At 30.2% G+C, this 27,496-nt stretch overlaps 1 long non-coding RNA gene across 1 annotated transcript in view; it reads right to left on the reverse strand.

The window, feature by feature from the left end:
* Nucleotides 1–1,970: 1,970 nt before the first annotated feature.
* The window catches only part of LOC129965483 (uncharacterized), a 39,619-nt gene continuing 14,093 nt past the window's right edge, over nt 1,971–27,496 (reverse strand). Inside the window, exon 3 of the long non-coding RNA XR_008784219.1 lies at nt 1,971–2,105. This is a non-coding gene — a long non-coding RNA (uncharacterized LOC129965483). The remainder of the gene's footprint in view (nt 2,106–27,496) is intronic.

Here is a 27,496-nt window from a genome sequence, read left to right on the forward strand (position 1 = left end):
AATGAAAAATTCTTTACTGCTGATGTGTAATATTTAGTATTTTCCCAATTTCCCTAACAGTTCAACATATCGATTTCATCATCAATAATATGTGATTTATAGATATTTTCATTATTTGGTTTCTTATAATGGTCTAATTATATGATATACATCAATGCCCCATTCGAGTCTAAATATTATTCTATGTGTTTTGTAACCACAGAGCGAATGAAAAAATATATAGTTTGAATACTTACGTTTTCGGCTTCTTAATATTTCAGAATCAAGATAAACTAATTAAATTTGTTTATAAAAATATTTTCGAAAACTATTTACAGTAAGTTTGCCGTTTCCAATTTTTTTATAGTAACTGTTTCTTTTCTTACATATTTTTTTCTCTTGTAAAAACCTGCCTTTCAATAGTCTTGTTTCTTTTACTAAATTTAAAACTGTATCTACATTTTGAATGTCATGAAATGGAATCATGTTTTTTATCAATTTTTATTTATTTTGTTGTTTATGAAGTTGTCTTTCCTTTAAATCTTCAAAAGCAGAAATCTTGCGTGTGCATTAAAACATTATTGGGCTATTTGATAATTGCCTTTAATAATTAAAAATTATCTTAATTATTGTCTAATATTCTTATGAAAACTAATTCAATAAGGAAATCTATTAAGTTCCGAGAATTATGAAAGCATATAAAATGGAATCCTTTAGTGATTTAATGAGATTAAAAAAGACGATTTTATGGTATTCATCATTTGGAGAAATTATAATTTTAGATATTTTTTTAGTATAGCTTATGTCGAATTAGTGTAATTCGACATAACACCATATATAATCATAACACTATGTAGAATTAACACCATATATAACCATAACACTATGTATAGAATTGTGGCACTTACCGAGCTTATTGCATGTGTAAAACGGATTTGTTTAATAATTCTAACTTTAACATCGATTTTTTTTTAAAATTTGCCACCAAATTACTTAAAAGGAGGAATTGAATAATTTATATCATTAAACATCGATTCAAACGTTACTTAACGATAAGTTCTGCACTTTCTTTTGTCGTCTTGCATTAGATTTTAAAATTGGTGAATTTAACGGGTATCATGTGATTCTGTTGTCTGTACAAAGCCTGTAATATGATGGAGAAAGTTTCTTCTACTTCAGAAATTATTTTTGTGAATTTCTTGTTTTTTAAACATTGTTTCAGCACAGCAGTTCCGTAGAATTCCCTAAAGATTGTTGAAATCTGCTACAAAATGAAAAAGGAAAAGAAAAAAAAATCCATGAACAATTTCCCTATTACTTTGCTACGCTTTATATTAACAAAATCCTTCTTTCTAGATAATTAGATTCAAGCTCGTCAAAGAGGTCAGGTCTAATTCAATTATAAGCTGTCAAATTCTGAAACATTTTCGCCTACTTAAATACCTTTTTCATTCATTTTTTTATGCTTTCGCTTTAGACTTTTCTTCATTATCTTAAAATGTAGATATTAGTTTTATTATTTTTGTTGCGTTAAAAAAGTTCTTGTGATGTGAGGGAAGATATAAACTTAATTTTCGAATCGCCTATTGATTTCTTTTAAGCTCAAAAGATCAGTTTTATGATAGGACTAAAAATGCTTTTAAGTATTGGAAGAAGTCGTTTGGGATAAATATCGAATTTAAAGAACTTATAAAATTTAAGCAATTATTTTCTATTTTTGTTTATATAACTATTAATAAAAATAAATTAAAATAGTAATAAAAATTAATTAAAAACACTAGTTTAACACTTTTTATTAGATTGATATACCATATTTGTGGAGAAAGGCAACGACCAGCATTAATATGAAAATATATTTATTAAGATTACAAGGACGAAACATTACTAAACTAATATAAAACATTTAAAAGAACATTACCAAAACAATATAAAACATTTTATTTTATTTACACAGATACATGAGCGCGAGCGGAATGTTTTACCGCCTCATCGTCAGGCTCCCTTCTGCCAATTATGGCGGGAAAGCATCATGTGATCAATGACGCAAGCATGGTGTCATACAGGATATGAGAATTGTTAGCAGCTCCCACATATTTATAATATGGAATGAGAGAGAGCAGAAACAGCTGGAAAGTAGGAAAAGAGTTAAGGTATTTAAATCTAATATATAAAAATCTCATGTTACGGTGTTTGTGTTCGTACTCCTCCGAAACGGCTAGACCGATTGTTATGAATTTTTTTGTGTGTATTTGGTAGGTATGAGAATAGGTCGTAAAGTATATTTCATAACGCTAGATAATTAGGGTGTTCCTATCCACGTTCACCGTACGCTGATGAGATCAACACTTGCTTGAAATCATCGCCACTGTGGCGTAATGTTGAAAAAGTCCAGCTAAAAATAAACACGCGCGTCCAAATGTTACAAGTTCTATCTGCTGACACATTCTCGGCCTAATTGTTAGATATCGGCGATGGAAAAGTTGCTGTCTAATAAAATACTGGACGCATAAAATTGCCCATTAATTTATGCATTATCTTTGATTCGTAAAATGCTCTCATTGACCGCATATTTCCCGATGTACGCACCTAACACATAAATCATGCATGGTTGGCAGAAAGAACCATTTTGGCAGCAAAAAATGTGGACGTCGACGATCTAAACTTCAAGATACAGCAGTCGTTGCCAGGCGACTTGGTATGATACAAATTGATCGATACAGTTTCAGATGCTAACGAAGCTGTAAATTATCTAACACAGTTTTTTAACTCACTGGATTTGTCAGGCATGCCACTACACCTTCTACGATTGAAACTTGGATCTCCGGTTATTTTACTTCGGAATTTGAACCCACCATGGCTGTGCAATGACACGCGATTGGTCATTAAAAAATTGACGAAAAACGTTATCGAAGCCACCAGTTTGAATGATAAATTCCGAGCCGAAAATGTTTTGCTGCTACGAATTCCCAATGATTCTCACAGACGTGCCGATCGAATTAAAACGCGTTCAATTTCTTATTAGATTCGCATTCGCAGTGACAATCAATAAGTCGCAAGGCCAAACGATGTCTGTTTGCGGCTTATATTTGGGCACACCATGTTTTTCACACGTGGCATGTTCTCACGTGGGCAAACTATCGATCTTATTTGTGTTGGCTAAAGACGGACTGAGAAAAAATATCCTACTCTCAATTGCTGTTCGAAATGAATATTGATTTTCTTTATTTCATTTTTATACTTTAGGACAAAAAATACATTACATTTCACTTTACGTTTAACTTTTAAGAGATCAAACAATGTACATGTTCGTTATGTTAATGAAATACATTATATTGAGAAAATGAATGGTTGGTGTTTTTTTTTTGTTTTATTTTTTATCGGCGATCATTGTCTACAGCGCTCCATTTCTCTTTCTGTCATAGATCCCATCCCCGCATACATACAATGCATTCGTTAACAAACAAAATATTTAATAGAAATAATTTATAAGGCAGAACAGCGTTTGCCGGGTCAGCTAGTAACATAGAAATATGTTAGTTTGCAAATGAGACAACCAGATAAAAGCAGTACTAAATCGATTTTGACAGATTGTGTTTATTTCTGGTTTAATAAAATTCAATTTATGCGTTTGAATTAGATTTTAGTAATTTTTAATTGCCATTTTTAATCAACATACTTCGCTTTTCAGTTATCTTTAAAGTTTAAAATGCATAAAATACATATATATACTTTTCTCGAATACATAAATTATTAAATTCTATTCGTATATCAGATTCAAATGGAATTTCTAAACCCACAATTGTATTAAAAATAATTGATAGCACCACTGTAGAAATGCTTTCAGTATTACTTTTTATATATTGTTAGTTTTTCTGCGAAACTAATGCTCGAACACAAGAAAATATGAATTACAAAATTTTTATCAAGAGAAAAAGTTGTTCTTTGAGAACGAAACTATATTTAAAATTAAAAAAAAATTACTCTTATCTGCTTTTTAGAAAAAAAATATTTTTGCACATACAATTTTAATATTTGAGGGAAGAAAAATAACAAGAATTTTTCGATTCTGCATAATATACTCTACGCATTTCAAAATAATTATTTCCTAAAAAATCATATCTCGAGTTTATGGCACAAAACTCTAAAAACTCTTGAGCATCAAAGAGAATTGATAAAATATTTAATTAGTGCATCACAAATTTTGAATTAAAATAGGCCGTAGAAATAAGTAATCCTTTTATTTACATTGCAAGAATGATAGACAAAAAGGGTTTTTCAATCGAATTTGGCTCGTTTCACATATATCTCTAAGTTTTTACAATACTCCAAAAATGTGTCATAATTCTTTCAAATGAAAATAATTTTTCTTATTTCAAATTTTATTTTTTCTAAACTATAAAAGAAAGTTATGATATAATGGTTGAGATTTAAAGAAATCTTATTTATCAAATATTAGTTGCAATCAATTGAAAGCCTTTTATTTCAATCGGCTTTCATGCAGCTGCGCTAGTCATCACTTCATTCAACACAAACAATAAGAGGTATTTATTAGAGAATCCTAAACGTATTATTTTACAACTGAATAATTAATTATATTGATTATTATTATTATAACTGATTTTAGACTCATTATTAGACTATTTATTTATAATTATTTATATTGAATTATTATAACTGATTTTAAACATTGAATAATTTTATCTAAGCTTTTATATCTATTGAAATTCGGAATCCTGTCTACGATTGGTAATTACATTGCTGTCCAAAATTAAGGTCATAAATACAAAATCTGTGATAATTAAAAATATTCCAAAATCTGTGGTAATTAAAAATATTCCAAAATCTGAGAAATATTCGGTTAATTGTAGGTATCGTTGCCCTTGAGCGAACTTGACTGAGTCTCCTGGTAATAGCACCACTTGTTTGGAATTGATTTTCTGATACCACTTATGTTGCCTCTTATAGTAATCAGGCTACCTGCTCGAGAGATTGCCTCTCTTTTAGTCTGCCGATGATTCTCCAACTAAACGATTTTGAGATTTCATTCTCACTGCAATACCTCAAATTTAGGCTTTAACGTGTTATTTATTATAACACTGAGGAAAAAAACCCCAGACATTTAGACGATCAAATTTCAGAAATGATGCTTGCCTCAATTTACTCAAGACTGTTTGTTCCTCAGAATATATACAATGACAAATTTATCAATTGTACTGGTTGTAGCTTTGAATTACTGTGAAAAAACGTGTTGAGATCTAGATTTTAGACACCTAAGTACTTCATATTTTGTGTTAAAACATTTCTGGATTTTGTTTTATTATCGGGGGAACCACAACGTATATCTTTGCTACCGAAAATCTTACGAACAGACACTGTTATAAGTTTATTTATATTATAATTCCGTATTATAATTTGTTTCGTTTGATTGCTGACTTAAAAAAAATATAGACAGGTAATTGTTGATGATTTCGATAACCTCTTTTCTTTGCATTTATTTGAAATAGTTTAGGTGCAAAACTTGAATAATTTAAATAACTTGTCTTTAGGTGAATAGAGTATATCCTTTTACTTTTATCTGTTGCCTATTTGAAAGACAAAATATAATCTGCAAATTTATTGATACAGTCAACCTAAATTTTAAAAATATATTAATTGTTTCGATAAAATATGAATATTATTGAAAATAATATTTAAAATAGTTTCAATATCCAAAAGAAAATTTTTTAAACATTATTCAATTTTTAAAAAATCTTAATTAATTGAAAGAAGAGTTTGACACGTTAATGGCTGTTCACACAACATGCGTGTGATAATCGAAATAACTATTAGTGTCCTCTCACACAAAATATATCTGATGCTACGGCCTATGGTTATGTATATACTGACATATATTCAATTATTTCTTGACTCCACATAAGTTTTTTTAAAAAAAATTAATTCTGCGAAAATGTTCCCATCTCCTGGAGACATTTGATGACGTAGACTTGCGGCCATTTAAATATTAAAGATTACTGATTTACAAATTAATAGAATGGAAAGGTTTAATGAAGAAATAAGAACCAACACATTAAATGTAGTAGAAATTAACAATTTTAATAATTCATATATTGAATATACAAGCGTTATGTCTGAGAGATTCCTGTCCTTATTAGAGAAAAATGTTTATAAAGAAAATTCGAAAACAATTTATTAAATATCTTCCATACATAGCTAAGTAGTCAATATATATTTTTTGTATGTCTAATGTTGATCTCTTTTTTTGTGCAACTTATAATTAATTGTACTTGCTTCATATTATTTTTTGAAAATGAATTTCATAATATATTTTTCATTCACTTCTTAGAACTTTGGAATTTTGTATAGTTGTGTTTTCTTGATGACAGGTGGTTTTTTTAATATTTTTTAACTCTGTGTCAGTCAATCGAATAATTCAATTAAATTTTGATTCCATACTATGATTCTAATTTTCGGTGAATTTATGAAAAAAAAAATAACTCCTCAATACATATACTAATGACTCATAAATTAAAGAATTCAATTTTAAGAGCTTACTTTTTAGTACACTTATAAAGATATATTCCTAAAAATTAATTTTAATCATTTTATTTCCTGCCTAATATGGAAATCAAGAGAATACAGAATATTTTTTTTCGTTTCACTTGAATTAAATTTTAAAACTGCAGTTATATTTGTAAATGAACAGAATTAAGTAGTTTGTACTGGAAACATTTATAATTTTAATTCTAGCACTAAAAATTCCTTATTCCATTTAAAAGAAACAGTATTCATTCTAAACTTCTTTATTTTTATATAAAAAAGTGCTTACTTTTATTCTGTAAATCCACTTTAAACAAAACTGCTGATATAATAAATACTATAGAACATTAAATCTACTTTCAAAACAATTCATTTATAAAAAATTCCACGAAACGAGCTTAGTTTGAATTTCACTGTGCATTCTACTTTTAATATCATCACTTATAAATAAAATGAATAAAAGGCTGAAGTAGAGAAAAATTTCTTTTCACTTTAGGTTTTTAAATGCCTATTTTTTTTGTCTCTGAACTCGAATGAAATTCATATGAAAACACTTTAAAGAAAATGTTTTATATTTAACTAAAATTAATATTTTTATTTTGCAATTTCTTTATTTTTCTTCAGGTTTTTAATAAAGAATATTTAATGATATAATTGCGAAGGATCTTCATCTCACTGTGGGTGTTTCAAAGCTAATTTTATCTTAATTAAATGAAGCCCATTAAAGGAATTTTTTTGAAAAATTCATGGATACAAATTGGTAATTAATTTTGAAGATTTTCCCCTTCTGAAAATTGAACAATGGATATATTAGCCTTTAAATGAGCTGTTTAACCCTTTATTTACCGAATTACTTTACCATCAATTTTTCAAATTTATTTTGGAACCATTAATTAAGTTTTAGTATAGAATAAAAGCAGAAAGAAAAAAAACTTTTTTATTTATTAAAATAATTTAACTAATTAAATTAATTATAAAATATTTTAATGTTATTTTTTAGATGATATCTACTACTTTTTATTGGAAACAACATTCTTCGTGTTCTTATAAATACTATTCGAAAAAATCGTCACATTCTGTAGATATCAGCCAGATTTAAACGGTACTTTAAAGTAACGTCGGTAAATAAAGGGTTAAGAAAGCAAGTTATAGGAATTCATTTTCCAATGTTATCAACACATTAACAATAATTTTTTACATTTTTATTATTATTTCCCATTGTTTATTTTCTTAAACACCCGCCTTCTTAATTTTCAACATACTTTTTTAATACGCACTTTTATGGTATATATAAATATTAAATTAAATGTAAGAATTTTCGCTTGGGTGTTTTTATTTGTATATATAAAATGCTAATGAACGTGGGTTAGAAATCGCTTTTATTATTTATTGTTGAAAAGCAGCAATAAAATATAAACAAATTACTATACGAACGTATCACACTGCTTTATTGCATATTTTTACAGCTGCACTTAATTCAACGCTTCTCTATTTAACGGAACTGCAAACTATTCAAAATAAAGTAGACAGAACTCGACGTGGTACAAAAACTCCAATTAATCAGAGAGAAAGAAGGTGTAAAGTAAATATGAAATAGTAATTAATCAGAAAGTTTAATCGAATACGAAAATAGGCTTTACCGTTGCTAGATGGGTAATCACCATGACTTAATATTGATATTCATATTTTCTAAAACTATTATCTGCCAAGAATTTTCCACTATTTTAAAAAAAATTAACTTTTTAATGATGGAAATTTTATTTCTGCATATTTTTCCTTTATTTTTAATAATTGTTTTAATTTAATTTAATTTACAATGGTTTTACAATGGTGATGGTCTTTAGGACTCAACCTTAGTTTTCGAAAGGGTTATCTCGGTGGTTCGGTCATTCAGTTTTTTCCATGAGCCAACAGATGAGTCGGAGTAATTAACTATGATTACATAAAAGGATCTCGCTTAACTAAAGTCTTTTAAGTAAAAGCATACTTGAACATCTTTTTAAGCTTTAAGAAAACTCTAATGTCTCTAATGAACAAACTACCCACTTCGCTTATTCAATAAATCCCATTTAATAAAAGGGGAGGAAAGTTTGTAATGATATTCTAGGTATCTTAGGTGTCTGCTGTAGTTTAGTCTAACAGACTTTTGAGGCCTTATAATATTGATAAAGATATATTAATTGTAGTAATTTAATCATGGCAACTAACTTTGATGGTTTCTATCTTGTCACAACAAATGAAAGTTTTATTTCAAATTACATTTTTCACGATAAACTTATAGCTTTCTGATTGGTAGTTATGTTTCAAAAGTAATGAAATCTTTCCAGTTATTGAAACTGGATTCTGCTGAAATTTTATTTTGCGATATCTCTGGAAAATGGAGATGGGTGCAAGGAAGAGACGATTACTGACATATCTAAGAAATATCAGTAATTATATGAAAGATAAACTAACGAAACTGGTACAATAATTGGGATGGGAACTCTTTTGCTTTTTTTTCATACAGAGTGTTCAGTCAAGTGGTATTTTTAGGGTAGCTCTTAAAAATGGTGTGGTGGGAAGAATGACTGCTGATTTTATACCTAAGTTTCATGGACTTTTATATGTAATTAAAATTGGAAAAATCGGACAAGTAATTGGAGCAGTGTGTGACTGGTTTATACAATTATTTTATATGATTCCTTGATTGAAATCTATTCAGACAATAGTCATTATGCATATTTTGTAGTTAAATTGCTATAGAAATAAAAAAAAATACTGCCAAATTTTGTATATTACTACTGCACAAAAATACTGCGAGTCTGACTTTATTGCGGATTATAACCTCGAAGTTATATTACGAGTCTACCTTGCTAATGAACATCATGACCACAAACACTTACCACTAGTTTGACTCGTTAATATGCATCATTATAACCGTAAATAGTATATATCACGAGTTGATTCGTTAAGACCTCAAAAATATGCCACTACTCGTTAACGGGCATTACGATCACAAAAATATACCATGAGTTAACTCGCTAATGGGCATTATGACCATAAAAATGCACCAAGAGTCCGGATAATCTTTCGTGAATGGTTTGATAAGTGTAATGGATATAAAAGAAGATGAATAATTAAAGACAATTAAATGATAATGTTTGATATAAAATAGCTTTATTATATTGTTAGTAGTTATAAAATAATTACATCAGAATTTACTAGAAATATTAGCCATCCATTTCAGAAAGGCCATGCTTGTTCTAAATCAAATAATTGAAACTAGTGGAATTAATGATTAATGCCATTCCACTTGGCAACTCGTAGCTAATCAGGCTGCTCAAATACCTCATCTTATTTGAATAATTCGGCTTAAGTTTTAATCCGAAATGCTTCTCATTAAGTTTCTCACTTAGATGCACAACATTTCATCTGTAATTGATGAAGTTTCCGTTGTTGGATTAAAACGTAATTGGATTTTATAGTGAAATTTGAGAAAATAAAAATGTTCTTTCTTCAGCAAAGTGCTTGAGAAACGAAAAGTGAATTTGAATTCAGAAAATATTCAAAGGGTAATCATTGTTGTAATAAATCAACATTCGTTTCGGTTTCGTAAAAATGGTGGTTTGAGTCCTATGGGAATCGTATGATAAGCAAAAATGTGTTTTGTTAAATTTAATCTATTAATAGTCAAATTTCTAAAAATATATCGTAATACTTTATATAATGCTGCTTGTTCTGGTCCTTTTCGAAGAACGCAAAGTAGTCCTTCATTTAGAACAAGTGACAATTCAAACTCAAAAACTTCGAAGAAATATACCAATAAAAATTAATTTGAAATTTTTCTTGGCTATTCAATTTAGTTTACAATATTAATATTTTTGAATCGCTGGTAATCTTTAAAAATCCTCTTTTCTCTCCTGTTTAAAAGTTAAGTGTACAATTATGTAAAGCAAGAAGATTCAGAAGCATCATATTTTATTACCTCTCAATGTTATTTCTCGTTTCTTTTTTGTAAATTTTCCAGTTCATTACTCCAAGTCCATTCTAGAAGTAGGGTGGAAAAAAAGAATTGCGAAGATATCGTAGTTCTAAATCGATGGCAATTTTTTCCCTAGTTCACTGAAAAGTCTCTCCCTTTACTTTTTCTTAAAAAAAAAAGAAACAAAGAAAATGAATGAATGAATGAAAAGAGTGAAATGAAGCGTAGGGGAAAATAAGCTCTAAAGGAAACATGGAATAAAAATAAACTATATTATTAAATCAACAGTATCTTTTTTAAAAATAAAGACATAAGAAGAATTGCTATCAGTCTCTTGTTAATCAATGAAAGCGACGCATTTCAATAAAAATATTTGTATCCGTCTTGGATTTCCAGTCAAATTGCCGGCGTTTCTATTAGCACCATCAATAAGATCCGAGGGGAAGCAAGAGATGAACTTCACCTAACTTTTGTTTCATCTAAAAAAAGTGAAAAGGAATGTTCTTGAAAAAACATCAATTGACGAATTCAGTTGTAACATCATAAGACGAACTGAGCATGATTTTTATATCAAGAAAAGAAAAATCCATTCTTTGTATAAACTTCTTCCACTTTTGAAACAATCAATGAACTTTAAGTGGAGTAAAGAATATTTAAGGAAAATTCTGCATAAATAGAAAAGATATCGGAATAAACGGAAAATATGAGTTGAACGCGAGGACATCATTTTAAAGAGAATTCAATGTTTGAGAACCATAAAAAACTATTGCACAGAAAATAGACGGAAAAATAATAAATAATAAATAAACCAATAATTTATATTGATGAAACTTGGGTTAATAGTAACTTGGCTTTTAATAAATGTTGGTAGTCGGAAAATGTAGATGGCATATTCCGAACAGGAAATGCTTCACGTCGCATTATTGCGTTGGGGGATCCATGGGATTTTTGCATAAAGTAAATCTCATCTATAAAACCGATAATATGAAAAGGGACTATCACGGACAGATGAACTCGCAAACTTTTGAGAAGTGGGAGAAAGAAAAATTGATAACTAATTTGCCAGAAAATGCTGTGATTGTAATTGATAATGAGCCATATCATACTGTACAGGTTATAAAAGTTCCAAATTCTAATAGCAAGAAGAGAAATTTTAGATTGGCTGGCAGCAAATTCCATCATTCATGCATCTGATTCTTTAAAAATAGAATTATTGCAACCAACTTGTAAAATTAAATGCTCCCAAATTTAAGACTTATAGATTTGGTATTATATTGCAAGAACACGGTTTTCAAGTGCTTCGCCTTCCACCATACCATTGCGACATCAATGCAATCGAGTACATTTGGGCAGACATAAAAAAAACAAAAAAACAAATTAGGGATATCAACCCCACAACCGACATGGAAATGAATAAATTAATCCGAGAAATGGTAGAAGACCATACATAAAACGTCTAGTGACAGGTGGCAGTCTCATTGTAAGTACGTTAAAATACTTGAAATGAAATATTGGGAAAAGGACGCTATTATTGAAGAAATGTGCGAAATTCTTCAAATTTCTTTAATAAATGAAGAGATAATGAGTGTGACAGCAAAGCCTCCCTTTCAGCGGAAAGTAAGGAAAACGATATTTAAAGGTAAAATTTTGCAAATTATTTCATGTAACGTATTTAAAAATAATAATAATTTTAAGTAGAAAAATCATTAAAAATAATGTTTCTTAAATATCAAAATATATAAAATATCATATATTTTAAAATGATATTTATAATATTTTTAAGACTTTCTATATCTACAGCAATTCCTTAAATAAAAATAGAATGTTTTAAATAGAATAAACTCTCTATTATCTATTGTTGTTAATCTTAAAATATTGCCGAAAAATTCAATAACGTATAAAAAAGAAGCATTTTAATATAAAAAAAAATCATTATTATTTTGTAAAAAATTAATTACCAAATTTTAAGAACAGAAATTTTTCATTTAATCTTCATAATTCAATGTTTATGCCCCTTACATTAAATAAAAATTGCTCTGAAATATTTTACTGTGCATTAGTACCTTTCTCTTCTGTATTACTAATTATATGTAATGTTTATGTCTCATAAAGCCACAAGTAATCCGAGTTTACTTCATTGTTAAATGTAAACATCTTCTTTCATCGTTCTTCTCACCCCTATTTTGATGAATTAAACCCATCCTAAAGCATGAGCAAAAGCGCGGAGGGTTTTACAATCCGTTGTCAAACAGTATACGCCTTAAATTTCTGGCTGTTTTCAAAAATAACTAATCAGAATAGTTAATTATAATAGTATTACTAATTATATGTAATGTTTATGTCTCATAAAGCCACAAGTAATCCGAGTTTACTTCATTGTTAAATGTAAACATCTTCTTTCATCGTTCTTCTCACCCCTATTTTGATGAATTAAACCCATCCTAAAGCATGAGCAAAAGCGCGGAGGGTTTTACAATCCGTTGTCAAACAGTATACGCCTTAAATTTCTGGCTGTTTTCAAAAATAACTAATCAGAATAGTTAAATCAGTCCCCATAGTAAAAGACAAGTGCAGCGTAAAGCTCTATATCCCCATAAGTAATTTAAATATTATTTTATATTAATAACTAGCTATTACCCGCGACATCGTTCACGTGGAAATTTTGATGTGTATGTATGAGAACTGACCTATGCATCTTGCGCCTCAATCAGTACCTAAGCTCCGTTAATGAGTAGGTCATTGTAAGTGCCATCCAACCTGTGCACGATATCTTCTGATAAAGCATCCTTGTATGTATCCCACAGCTGGAGAGGGTTTGATGGTCCGAGATTGCTCACTAAAATTGCAAACAGGTGATTGTGAGCAAAACGACACCGCCGCCCATCACCGCCTGGTTGCCGCGGATGTCCTGCACGCTGCGGTTTAACGCCTCTGATGCATGATGCTCTTGCTTCATTGTGCACTCGTCCCTTAATATTAAATTGCATTACTGCAAAAGGACTCCTCGGCCGCTGTTTTTGGTGTTGTTGCATGTTGGGATATTTTTGATTGCAAGATGAAGCGGCAATTTGAAAACGGAATGTGCCGTCCGGGCCACGGATCACGCATACAAAGTTGCAGTAATGCCCGAGGAAGCTACAGCCAAAGATAGTATATTGCGGTCCTTGCGGAGCTGGGCTAGCAGTAGATTCAAATCAAATCCGTATTTTTTAAAAATCAAATCTATTTTATTTATCGATCGAGACTGAGATAGCTACAACTGTATAATACACATAATTTTAAACTTTTTATTAAAATGAAAATACTGTTGACAACAATAAGAACAAACTGCGCATGCGTGAATTTTCAACGCCAATTGGAGTAACGAAAATGCGTGGATTTTCTACGCCAGTTGGGGTAACGCAATGCAGATTAGTAATTTTTAATTTCTTTATTCTGTTTTATTTTCATTTAAAAGTACTTCAGAATGAATCCGAAAGATCGATTCATTAACAATATTTAATTTTAAATGCACCAAATACTAAGAAAATAAACAGAATCGTTTGAAATAATCGATCGAAAATATGTTAAGCCTAATCTCGTTAGCGTGGGCAAAAAGACTGAAGCCTTACTCATTTGACAGTATTGAAATGAAAATATTTTTGGCTGGAAAGTTAGTTTTTAATTAATAAAAATTTAACCACTTAATTAACCGGAATGCTAAATTTTATCCAATTCCGTTCAGCCGTTCTGGCGTGATTGACTAACAAACAGAGGTAAACAAAGAAATGTATCGCTTGATTCATACTACAGCTCTTTTTTTTGCCCATGCGCAGTTTGAGATTTTCGCGCATGCATGGAATAATTAAAATCGCAATTATAAAACTTCTTTTTTTTATTTTGATAATGTGCTAAAACATTCCAATAAATGCTCTACAAAATGGTATAAATATCTCCAATATCTGTTAACTATTTCTCAAGTTTTTGTGATTCAAACATATAGACACTTTCAGGAGACTTCATTTTATGCTATGTATAGATTATATCATAAAGGTTCTAATCTAACAATTATAGAAAATTTCATGACGTTAGAGCATTATGCGTTCGTCTAAAGTAGTTTCAATTAATTTTAATCTTTCACTAAACTTACAAATTAAAGTAACTGTTCAAATTATGATTTGGATGTACTCGTGACCACTTTGTCACACAGCTGAACTCGCGCGATGTTGCCGTTGCCCATAGCATTGCTCTAAATGAATGAATATATGCCAAAAACTCTCAAAATCATTTTACATGTTAGCAAAATTTATCCAATTCAAGGAATTTACCCTTTTTACATTTTGATTGACCTCTGATAGTGTCATACTAAATCTTTGTTTTCCAAATTTGGGAATAATTCTTTCAAAATTTGGTGTAAATACTATCCCCTGTCAGCTAAGCTTTCTCTCGTTGGTGTGGTGTGAATGTTTAAGGGAATGAATCAAGGCTCCAGAAAATTAAACTAGCTCCATTATATGAGCCGTTCTCTTGCTTCTGCAGTCTTAGAATTCTTCAATAATAAAATCATAATGCATTACCATAATGCATTTTGGTTTTAGTATCGCTTATAAATTTTAGAAAAATCCTTTTTTTTTTTTTTTTTTTTTGCTTTATTTCTATGTAATGATCACAGAAAAGTTCCATAAACACTGAAAATTATTATTTTGAATTAAATAGAATATCTTAATATATATAAATTACGTGTCACGTTGTTTGTCCGCGATGGATTCCTAAACTAATTAACCGATTTTAATCAAATTTGCACACCGTGTGCAGTTTGATCTAACTTAAAAGATAGGATAGTTCTTTTTTTGAATTTTTAATTAGAATTTTAATTATTAATTAAAAACTAACTTTCCCGCCAAAAAAATCTTTTCATTTCCCCACCGCCAAATGAGTACGGCTTCAGTTTTTTCCCCCAACAGGCATGAGGCTAGGCTTAAGATTTTTCGGCTGATTATTTGAAACGATTCTATTTATTTTCTTAATGTTTGATGCATTTAAAATTAAAAATTGTTAATTAATCGATCTTTCAGATTCATTCTTAAGTACTTTTGAATTAAAATAAAACAGAATAAAGGAAATTAAAAATTTCTAATCTGCGTAGCGTTACCCCAACTGGCGTAGAGAAACACACGCATTTGCGTTACCGTAACTGGCATTGAAAATTCACGCATGCGCATTGTGTTCTGATTGTTGACATGACAACCATTATCAACGGATGATTTAAATTATTTTTAGGTTAGTTGCATGTTTTTGTAATTAAATTGTACTTATGTTAGTTATATATTTTTTGTATACGCTTATAGTTTTAAGTACATCGTTTTTTTAGTTTTTTTTAACCTGTTTTCAACCGATTATTTTAAACGATTCGTTTTATTTTCTTAGTGTTTGATGCATTTAAAATTAAACATTGTTAATTAATCGTTCTGGTCATAATGAATCTGAGAATATTTTGTTGACAAATTCTTGAAATATTACATAAATTAGGAAAGATATTCTTTAGTGCCCATATTTAAACGCTCAGTGACTGTTTTCAGTAATCATATTACAAAAAAAATACTTTGTTTCAGTAAAAAATATTATTATATTAATTGCATATTAATCCTTTCCACTTTAATTTATAGTATAAATTCTACGGGAACTAACAGAAAATTAGAGAGATACATATTACGTTATGACTGAAGGCGTTTATAATATTATGAGAGAATTATATGACTATCGAAATTTGAAGTTTTAAAATATTTTGATGAAGGAGCTATTAAAGTAGGAATTGCATAAAATATTTCATTATTAAAATTTTAACGAACATTAAGATTGGCGAACCGTCTGGTCGCCAAAGGCGGCTAGTATATATATATATATATATATATATATATATATAATATAATATAAAAGCATTATTTTATTTGAAGCAGAATGCAGATGCGAATGGCAGTGAAGAGACTTCGAATTGTTTAAGTTTATTTTATTCTCTCCTGGGACACAGACATGATTTATTTACAAGAAGGCGTGGACAAAGCACGTTATCTCTCTGCGCGGCACAAAAGCAGAAGTGGGGAAGAAGAGAAATAAATTATCCCTCGTCTTATATAACATGAGATATTGATAGGGAAAATATATTTTTACAGTGCAAATATATTATTAAGATTCTGATAAGGATTTCTGACGCTCAATTACAAGTAAGGGAAACACAGGGATCTTATAAAAAGAATGTGCTTACTGGACATTTTTCTATCCCGTCACGCGGAGCGTGTGAAAGTGCAAATTTATGCATTTTTACAAAGCTTCTCTTGAAATAATTAAGTAGAGGAAGTGGAATTGAATCAGGAAATAAGAGGATATTTTAGAATGAAGTTACTATGGGTTAAATTAAGATAAAACTTTGGGAATTAATTTGATTTGGATTTAAATTAGAGGTTAAAATATCACACACACACACACACACACACACACACACACACACACACACACACACACACACACACACACACACACACACACACACACACACACTAAAAAAACCTATTTGTGCCATTTACCTTCCAAGAGGGAAGTGTATGTGAGAGATACATTAAAGTTTCATTTTATATCTTTTTATCATAGGGCGATATGAAAGCATGATTTTGGCTATTTCTACGACACCTAACAACAAACTATAAGTTACTGTTTGGAATTCGAGGACTTAATAGAATTCTACGAATTTGCTATTTGTATTTAAAAAATACGCGCAGCTGTGGTAAGTTTTTGCTACATCTTCTTTCCTTTGTTGTTTTTGATAAATTATTTCATAAATATAAGTGCAATCAACAACAACAATTTGGCAAACGTTAAATAAAAGCTATTTAGAAAGCAATATCGACAATACTTGTGTGAAAGAATATGTTGAGTGGTGAATGCTTGCTCTGTACAAAAGCGCCAAAACTGAAAGGTATTGGTGGGATGGGGGGGTTGCAGAACTCGAGTTTGAAGATGTGAACTATATGTCGTCAGTTGAAAAAAGAAAACGAGCGAATATGACAAGCATAGTAGAATCTCAAGGTTTAACTGTCAGATTTGTCAGAAATTTATATATTCCGAGAAAACATGTTTGAGCAGACTCAATGATGCAAAGATGTGAATATGAAACTTTCTTGCTTTTTATATTTAAAAGTAACTGGAAGACAAAGCTTCGCTCGGCAGCGTTTTGTAGATAGGAATCCCATACTGATTACATATGAAGGTTTTTCAATCTCACCTACATATGAACTGGTCATTTAAATAAATATTAAAATCACGAATGCACTTAGTTTGTCATATCATTCGAAACAATCTGCTATATTACATTATTCGTTTATCAATCATTATATTTTTGAACTTGCACTCTGTTTTATCATGATGAAATCGGGCCCAAGAGGACGCTAGATATCATTGTAAGCGTGAAAGGTTTTAGAAAAGGGCTATAGTATTTACTTATAAAAATATGTTTTGTGGGTAAAATCGTATTTTTTTTCAGGAAAGACATTTATATAGATAAATTTAAAAAGGAAAAATATTAAATATAAATACATATATAAAAAATAAAGTAAAAAGCGCAACTCAAACCGAGTATCCTCAATACATTAGTCATTCGTTCTTACCATTATACTGCACTGCCCAAGCTTCGAAGCGGAAGTTGAATATATTTATTCTAACAATTAGTTATAAGTCAGCCATCTGACTCTCCGACCCGCCACGAAGGCACACGGATTTAAACCATAAAAACTGAATGACCGGACCGCCGCAACAGCAATATTGGCGGGAATTGTGGTTGACTCCTAAGGGCCATCACCGGCCAAGGTACAACCCTCCCCGAAGGAAGTACGTCCCGTCATCGATGGGAGGAGTCAGATCCCCCACCTATTAATGTACCCTCCAGGGTGGCGAGATCCAACCTCCATGCCGGAAGAATCTCATCCTCATTTCGAGGTGCCCCCCGGGGGGTTTAACAATAACAATTAGTTATAAAAAATATGTGTTTTTATAACTAATAATTTGTGTGTGTGTGCGTGAAATCTTCTTTTTTCAGGAAAGACATATATATAAATTTAAAAGGCAAAACCTTATCTAAATATAAAATATGATTCAAATCATTCGAGTCGTTTCCGAAATACCCAAAATAAATTTATATATCTGTATATGAGTTGCTCGTTTAAGGTTATAATATATGTATTGTTTCTATTGTTTTGTATTACAAATGTAAATATTTCAGTAGGAACATTTCCTCGTTATTAGTTATTGGCCATTTAATTTTGCTTACATCTTTGATGATTACATTGTTTCCATTCCTTTATAAAAATATTTAAACTAATTGCACTTATTGATTTTTACACAACTACATTTTAATTGGATGACAGTATGAGAGACTCTCCATATTGATACAGATGGTGTATCTTTTGGAAGGTTAAAATAAATCAATTCTGGAAAAAAAATCATAATATTTTAGCCATATCATGAAGAGGATTCCTTACAATAATTTTGTATTTCGAAAAATCATGGCATCTCTGATGCCAAAGAAGATTCTGTAGGTTTCTTTCTTCAGTTTTTTACAGGAGAAATGATATATCGAAGTGCTTACAGTATTATACTGCAGTGCAAACACATCTTTCTTTTTTCTCAAATAGATGTTTCTCAAGAGATGTATCTCAAATGTATGTAGAAAAAAAATGTATATTTGTGTTTCAGATGAAAGAAGGTTTACATCAATCCTTCACTCCATATCAGGAGAACTTTTCTTTTCCTTTTAAAGAAAATTCTTTATTTTAGTTGATTTCTGTTAGATTGAATCAAGACCATTATAAATCTGACGAACACACAGAAATTTGGTTTGAGGCGGGAGGCTGCAAATGAAATATCTGAATTGCAGCAACTTATCATCTTGTCTGTAAATAAAAGATTAAAATTTTTATTTTAATGAATAATGATAACTTCCGAATATGAATCAGTTTGAATTTTACTAGAGTGAAACATTTTGCAACTTCCCGCTTTCAAAATCGTTTTAAGGGGAATAATAAAATTACGATTTAGATATTGTTTATCTGCAGATAAAGATGGTTAAAATAACTGTAACTTCTGAAGTCTAATTTCCATATTCAGGCATATAAAATATTGCAAAACGGAAGTTAAAATATACCTGTACAACTCGCCCGAACTTTTGGGGACAGAGATCAACTTATACATCGAAATAAAATATTAAATGGTGTTCGTCAGATTTGCAAAGTGCAGGTTTTCTGAAAATAAAATAGGTAATCTAATTTATAAAAATTAACCTGCTTTTATTAATTGATAATTTTAGAAATTAGAACCGTGTTACCGATTTCAACGACAAAATCTGGCCAATTTAGCGTGTCTTAACTACAGGCGCCTCAATCTCAGGAAGACACTCGAGCACAAGTCGAATCTGATTGGTTAGTTCGATCACATGACTTCAAACTATACGTCATGGAAAATCTTCTGTTGGCTATTTATCTTACCTTTTGGCAATTAGATGCGTATTTTGGCGAAATTAATTTGGGAATAGATATCAGTACTGTAGTATTTTGTTTTGTAATTCAGTTGATTAAAATTTTACACTCACATCTGTTTTATAATAAAGCTGATATAGAAGAAATGATGGTCTGCTACATGTCTATAAGTGTGCTCTCATTTCTATATTTGAAAAGAAAATATTATGAACTGTTATTATATAGGTTTATAAATGTTGTCTTTCAATGAAAATGAAATGCACAGATCTACAAAACTCTCACTGGATCCATTTTAACAAATGTGTTCGGAACTTGCAATAACTTCACAGGGAGAAGCTCTTATTTCTATATTTGAAAAGAAAATATTATGCATTGTTTTTTTATAAAATGCGTTTAAAATAACCTTTTTTTTTATAAATTTCAGCGCCGCATAACGCACATTTGAATTCCATGTTTATTCCTTATCCTTGCAATACGAAACAATGTTTACCGCTTCGCAGATAAAAATTGGTTACTGTGAAATTGGCTGAAAATGAATTTGGCGGTTTTCAATTCACTGATCTGACAAACCAATCAGATTCGACTTGTGCTCGGGTGTCTCCTGAGATTGAGGCGCCTGTATCTTAACTTGTTTCGCAATGGAGAAGGCACTGGTTTGTAAATTAAGTTCGGGTTGAGATGTAATGTAAGAGTATATTTAATGTATTCATTTAATAAAATATTTAAACGCTAAAGCCAGCCAGTTTCAAGAAAATGGACCTCAAGCTTTCAGCTTAGCTTATATAGAAGGTAACAAGTAAATGTTTTATCATAGTTTTTAAGCAAAATAGTAATAATATTACTAAAATTTTTATTGTGAAGAAGTAAAGTCCAACATACTTTCAGACAGTAATTCCATATATTTACCTAAGAATGGAATTTTATTATTTTGTAATAAAACAGGTGGTTTCCGGAAACTTTCTCGTATACTCTGCAAGAATGATGTTATTCCCTTCCCCTCGCATAAAACTGTGGGCCTGTAGCGGATTGTAATGGGCGAGGATAGAACCTGGGACCTTGTGGTTGCAGTCCCGTAACATGACCATGATACAAAAGCAACTGCTCGGGTAGCGTATCTGTTAACTGGCTTATAAGCTATTCACTAGACTCGCCCTCCAGTGAGTCGGAGGTGAGACAAACGATATGGCGTTGAGTGGTGATGTATGAGCTGTTGATTCTAATGCGCCTGTACCCAGTTGAGTAGCGCCAAGCGTTATGGCGAGCGTGTGTGGGTGAGTGGTTACTGTTGCTGCGTCAAGTGAGTCTAACGACTTTAGTTTGCTGAGTCCAGTGAATCTGACGACTTTGTGTTGCTGCGGGTAGATGGCGCCACAACAGCTGTACGAAGGTTGAAGGATCACGTCCGGGTCACCAATGTAGCGGATTGTAATGGGCGAGGATGGAACCTGAGACCTTGTGGTTCGCAGTCCAGTAACATGACCATGATACAAAAGCAATTGCTCGGGTAGCGTATCTGTTAACTGGCTTATAAGCTATTCACTACAGACCTTAGGTAAGGCTGTGAATGCTACGATTGCTCGGATTTTTGTTTTCACTCATGGCAATAATGTGTTTTGTAGTATAGAACAGAAAGCATGTAATTGTTTATGACTTGTATGCCATTGGCTTCCCATTGTTAAGAAAAATCTACTTTTTAAATGAATCTATGTGGGCGATCTGTGGCAATTTTTGAGTGATTAATCGCTCATACAAGAACCGGGAGATCGAATATATTTCTATGCTCTTTCCGATAGATTATGAACTAAAATTTTATTTAAGAGAATAATTGTAGTCACGAGATTACATACCAAATTTCATTTATGAAATCATTGCATTTTTGAATCATCGTATTTACATGCTTGAGAAAATATAGACTAAATCTGGCAGTCCTTTGACTGATTTGGTTCCAAATTTAATCGGGATATTGCAGATGCAAAACTTGTGTTTCCAATTTTATCTATCTGGTTCCTTACGTTTTGTACTTGCTGTGGCCATTTGTGCTTATATAAACGGGTAGATAGACTTTCTTAAAGCTCATTTCATTCAATAATTGATGGGAAACTATAAATTTAATGTATAGGCCGTATACAAAATTTCAACTACCTAGGTGAAAGTATTTTTGAGTTATCGTGTTCACAGGCAGACAGAAGACATAATTTCAAAAATGCGTTTTTCGGATTTATGAATTCATAAAAGTCTGAAGTGTGAAGATTCACCAAAATTTCGAGTTAAATTCTTTTTGTGTGTGAGGCAATTATAGTACCTCTCCATACTTTGCATATGATAAAGTAAAAAAGGTTCATAAAGTGTGATTTAACTTAGTTTAATACTCAGTATACAAACACAATACAGTTTTAAAATCCTTATTGAAGCAGGACAGTATTAAAATGAATCAATTCTAATTATAAAATTAAAAGAATAATTCAAGAATAAATGAAGTTGTATTCATTAAATCATTTTGAAATATGATTCTGCAATTTGCGATTAATATTTTAAGTGGATCAACTTGTATAAAAGTAACGAATGTTTCAAAATTAGAAATAGGTTTACAATATGAACATAGGTTTACAAATTCTAGTGTATGAAATGAAAATATATAAGAAATATAAAAATTGAATAAAAAACTATAAAGACAAAAATAATAGAATAGTGTATTTTCATGAACTTAGAATATTATTTTTAAAACTATATTATAGGGTTGGAGCGCGTAAGTTCGTAATGAAATTTAATGTTTTTACAGATAAATTACAAATGATTATATACGAATTAATGTATGAAATAGAATTTAATTGTCCTTAGAATGTTATTTTATATTAATATATTTGAATTATAGCTTTCGTTTACATAAATTACTGCTTAAAAATTATTATTTTAACAAAATATTTTTTCTTTAATTCAACATAATTATGATTCCAAAGATAAATTTTCCCAAAAAAACTGACAAACTGAAAATATAATTTGCCCTAAGCTAAGTGGTAATTTTTTTTCCACCAATCTGGTTAATACTGAATAATAAAATCATTTTTTCCAACCAAAAGATTGCTAAATTGCCATCTTAATGATAGGGTAATTTAAAAAATAAAATCTAATTTTATCCAAATTAGTTTCTATCTAATAATTAAACGTTACTTTTCATTTGAATTTTATTAAAGATCTTGGGTTGTATATTTCACCTTTAATAAACGTAATATGATTTGTTTTTTTTGAATTTTTTAAATAGAAATAAATGATTAATATAAAAATGAAATCGAAAAAAAAACCCAAATAAATTCGCATTATATTTTACCAAAGCTTTATTGAAACAACCCAAAAATCTCTGAATAAAAGAGAATAGACGTTGAGGAAGGTAATACTTTAAAAGGTATAAATAAGTTACTGTTAAAATTGAAAATTTCGTACAAGAATTAGGAGCTTATCCTTTCTCATCGCATTCATTTTAATTATTTTCACTCATTCAAACATCTTCTGAATAACAATATTTGTGTAAATGTTTTTCAGATATTAAATATTTAATTTTATCTATGTAAGGGATTTTAAAATTCTCGAAGAAAATGTAATTATTTTCGGCGGGTGTGTTTTGTCGATTCCTATAATTCAACTCCTCTATTTATAAAAAAAAAACTTTCATATATTCAACAATGAGAGTTTAATTTATTTATTAGAATTTTACTATTTTGATTTTCTACCTAATTACTATTATATAGGATTTCGTAAAACGAAATCCGAGAGACTATGCTTTTAAAAAAGACTACATCCGATTACTTTGCTGTCCATATATATGAAAAATTTCATTAAAATTATGCGTGGTGAAAAATAATTTCGAATATGCATTACAGTTATACTTTAATCAGCAAGAGGATAACCATCGGTGACAGTATGTTCACTCACCAAATTGTTATAAATGTGTGATATTGCTTCCTTGAGTCGTATTCTCCTAGTAAGAAATACCTCTAACGAATGCAGAATTGTTGTCAATTATTGATGCTCGGCCTTAGCTAGAATTTGTCTATTTGGTAGCAGAAATAAATGCCGAATATTTGGGAATTTCGGCAATATCTTTATTAGGACTCGAGTTCTAGCATTTGTTCTAGAACATTCTATCTCCTGTCACTTGTGGCTGTAAAAAGCCGAGAGACAGTCGAGTTAAAAGAAGGTGTAGACTAGATAATTTTCTTTTTAGAATGCTGATTTCTAGTGAATTCTCTTTGAAGTTGGGTGTTTTTGTGATTGTTTAATGACAATTTGTTGATTTCTGCAAATTTCTTTTCTGTCCCCTTGGGCTGTATCTTGATATTTGCGTTTTATTATAAAATTAATTTCCATTATGAATTAATCACCATGGTGGACTTTTTGCAGTATACCAAATGGCCGAATTTTCCGCCACAATATTATTAGTATCTGTTTGATTAAGTCAACTAATTTAGATAAACTACAAGTTTACCAAGCAAAAGTTTTATTTGAAATTATGTCCGCAAAATGAACTCGAGCAATATTATTAGTATGCTAGGCACGCAAAATTAATTGACGAAATAGATCTGGTTGTTTAGCCTAGGAGCTGTATCAAAATTATTATAGTCATAGGGAAGTTTGACGTTATCTCTCGAAAACGGAAGGGGGAAGAGGAACAGATGACCATTTATGATGTATCTAAACGTTTTATGCTTTCAAATGAAATAAAATAATTGGTGGAATATGTACAGCAACTGGAGTTGGAGGAGGGGCTTCTAGAGTCTTCTTTCTCATACAAATGTATAGTGAAGTATTATTTTCCTAACTTCCCACGGAAATAAGTAGGAGTAGTTTAAAAAAATCATTAATGGATTATCTAAGAATTATCAATTTTCGTATGAAATAAAAAGTGACGAAAATGCATTAGATTTCTCCTCCCCCTCCCTCCTCCTCCTCATAAGATTGTTTAATAATGTAGTGTTTCGAGATTTCTCTTGTAATCTTAGTGTGAAAGGAAGGGGGCCATTTGTGAAATATGTGGAACTTTTGATTTTTTTAAAATTATTTTAAATATGTAGACTAAACATCTGAGGCAATTCACTAAAATATTGATTGTGAATGGATTTTAAGTAAATTTTATATTTATAATTTTATATTCATGGATCCCTTAGCAAGTATTTTTAAACACCAAATAGTGATAAACATTTAATATCATTGTACTTGTTCTCTTTATTGCGTGCATGAAATTCTGTTATGATTCAGGTCACAAGGCGTGATATTTGGATGGTAATTGTAACTCGTCAATATTATCTACTATCTCTCTTACCTTACATAATGCTGTAACTTACTAATTCATCACATGAAATGCTTGGGGGATTTCAAAATTAAAATATTGCGCATTATATTATTAATAATTTATGAGTAAAACAAAAAGGAATCTAGACATGAAATTGTCTACTATTCGTAAGTGGTAACAAATTATTTTGTGAATGACATGAATGAATTCAAATATATATTTTAACTGTTAAATATTTAACACGCACGCACGCACGCACGCACGCACGCACGCACGCACGCACGCACGCACGCACGCACACACACACACACACACACACACACACACACACACACACACACACACACACACACACACACACACACACACACCAGGTATAATTCATTGCTTGGTTGAAAAATAAATAAAATGTGTTTTTTTTTTCGTTTGAAGTACACATAATCAGTTGCATGTATGTGTGACATTATTATATGACATTTAAAAAAGAATTATTATGAATTATTTTTTATGCTTATGAAAATACCATTAAACTAAATATTTTGACAAAACAGCCATTAGATAAAAGAACATTACATGTTGATTTGATTATGTTGTTCTGCATCATAGATCAGCATTCAAAATATTTATGGCATCGATATATCATGAAAAATCTGATTATTTCGAACGATTTAAGATTGAATTTGAAATTCACTTCATTCGCAGGAAAATTATTAACTTACCAGTCCTCGAACACGATACGTTCTTCCCGTATTTCGATCCCCAGGGTATCCAGTTTTCGATAATCGTCTGCGTTATCTTCATCAAATATATCTTGCACCATTCACACAGTTCCTTCAGATTATATGTTCGATGCTTTGAACTAGATGATTTCCATATTTGGCGTATTTGGCGAATGGAGGATTTGCTACTCAGTGCTAACTTCATCAACGTCGATTATGCATGGCGATTGAAATGTTTATTCCGCCAATTTCCGACCATCAGCGAATATATTAAAGTCGTTTACATCACTCTTGACTGTCATGGTTTATGTATATCCTCGGCATTCAAATTTAGGATTGAAATGCCAAATGCCCAAACAGTCGGGTGCAATCGGTTCTGCTGCTTTAAAGAGGCGTGGAATAAATAATCTCCGACATTAGTGGCGTTGAAATGGCGAGGAAGTTATGCTGAGTTTCATAGTGATAATTCTCTAGGGATTATGTGTTAGAAATAACTGATATTTAATTTGCTTGTGTAGTTTAGGCTCAATCATGTTGTGTCTTTTAGAAATGGATTAGATGTTTAATTGTTTTGGAACAATTACAGAATTGGAATTTGAATAATTTTCTAGTATATCAATATAGCTAGAATAAAGTACATTTTGAATAAATAAAGTTTTGTTGAAATGGATAAACCTAATTCTCGATTATTTGTTGCCATTTGAAATGAAGCAAAGACAGGCCACATAATGGTTTACTTGAAGTTCTAAAAAAAAAAGAAATCATAACATAATCTCTTATTTCTTCTATTATTGTTGAAAAGACGTTTGTCGGTATATTGAATCTTATTTGGTTCAAATTACCAAAGAGTAAAATTTTATTTAATATTTCAAATAATCACATATGTTTCTTTGTACATATAACGTTTTCATAGATTTTTCGGTTTTCTTTATCCAAGATTTTAACATATTAATGTTTAGGGGAGAATTCCCAGTGTGAGTTGCTCATTTTTTTATATTTAAAAGTATGGTACTTATTTTACTTGTTGCCCAAAAATAATGCAAATTGTCGCCAATCATTTTGGCATAATCTTGGCTTGTTACATATAATAAAGTTGAATGATCTTGGCGTAATCTGATATTCGCCTAATAACTCCATTAGCTTGGCGATTTAGGTGTAATCTGAGAATTACCACGTAAATCTGGAAGGAATGGAAAAAATAAGCAAGTACCACTATTAAATCAATCTATTTTTAAATATAATGTAGTAGAGGTCTTTGAGTTCAAAATATTACATTCTGAAACAATTAGTTAACCCTTTAAAGGACCATTTTTTTCTAGTCATATTATGTTAAAATATTTTTAGGCTTGAAATTAGAATAAGGAAAGGGATTCATTTAATTTATTAGATAAATTTAATTTGATTAATTAATTAATTTGGTTATTTAATAATTATGTAACAAATCAAGACACATCATTTTGTCTGAGATAAAGAACTGAAGCATCTAAGTTTCTGACTTACTAAAAAAATTTATCAG

This window comes from Argiope bruennichi, chromosome 4 (assembly GCF_947563725.1).
Source record: "Argiope bruennichi chromosome 4, qqArgBrue1.1, whole genome shotgun sequence".
In the NCBI taxonomy this organism is placed as follows: domain Eukaryota; kingdom Metazoa; phylum Arthropoda; class Arachnida; order Araneae; family Araneidae; genus Argiope; species Argiope bruennichi.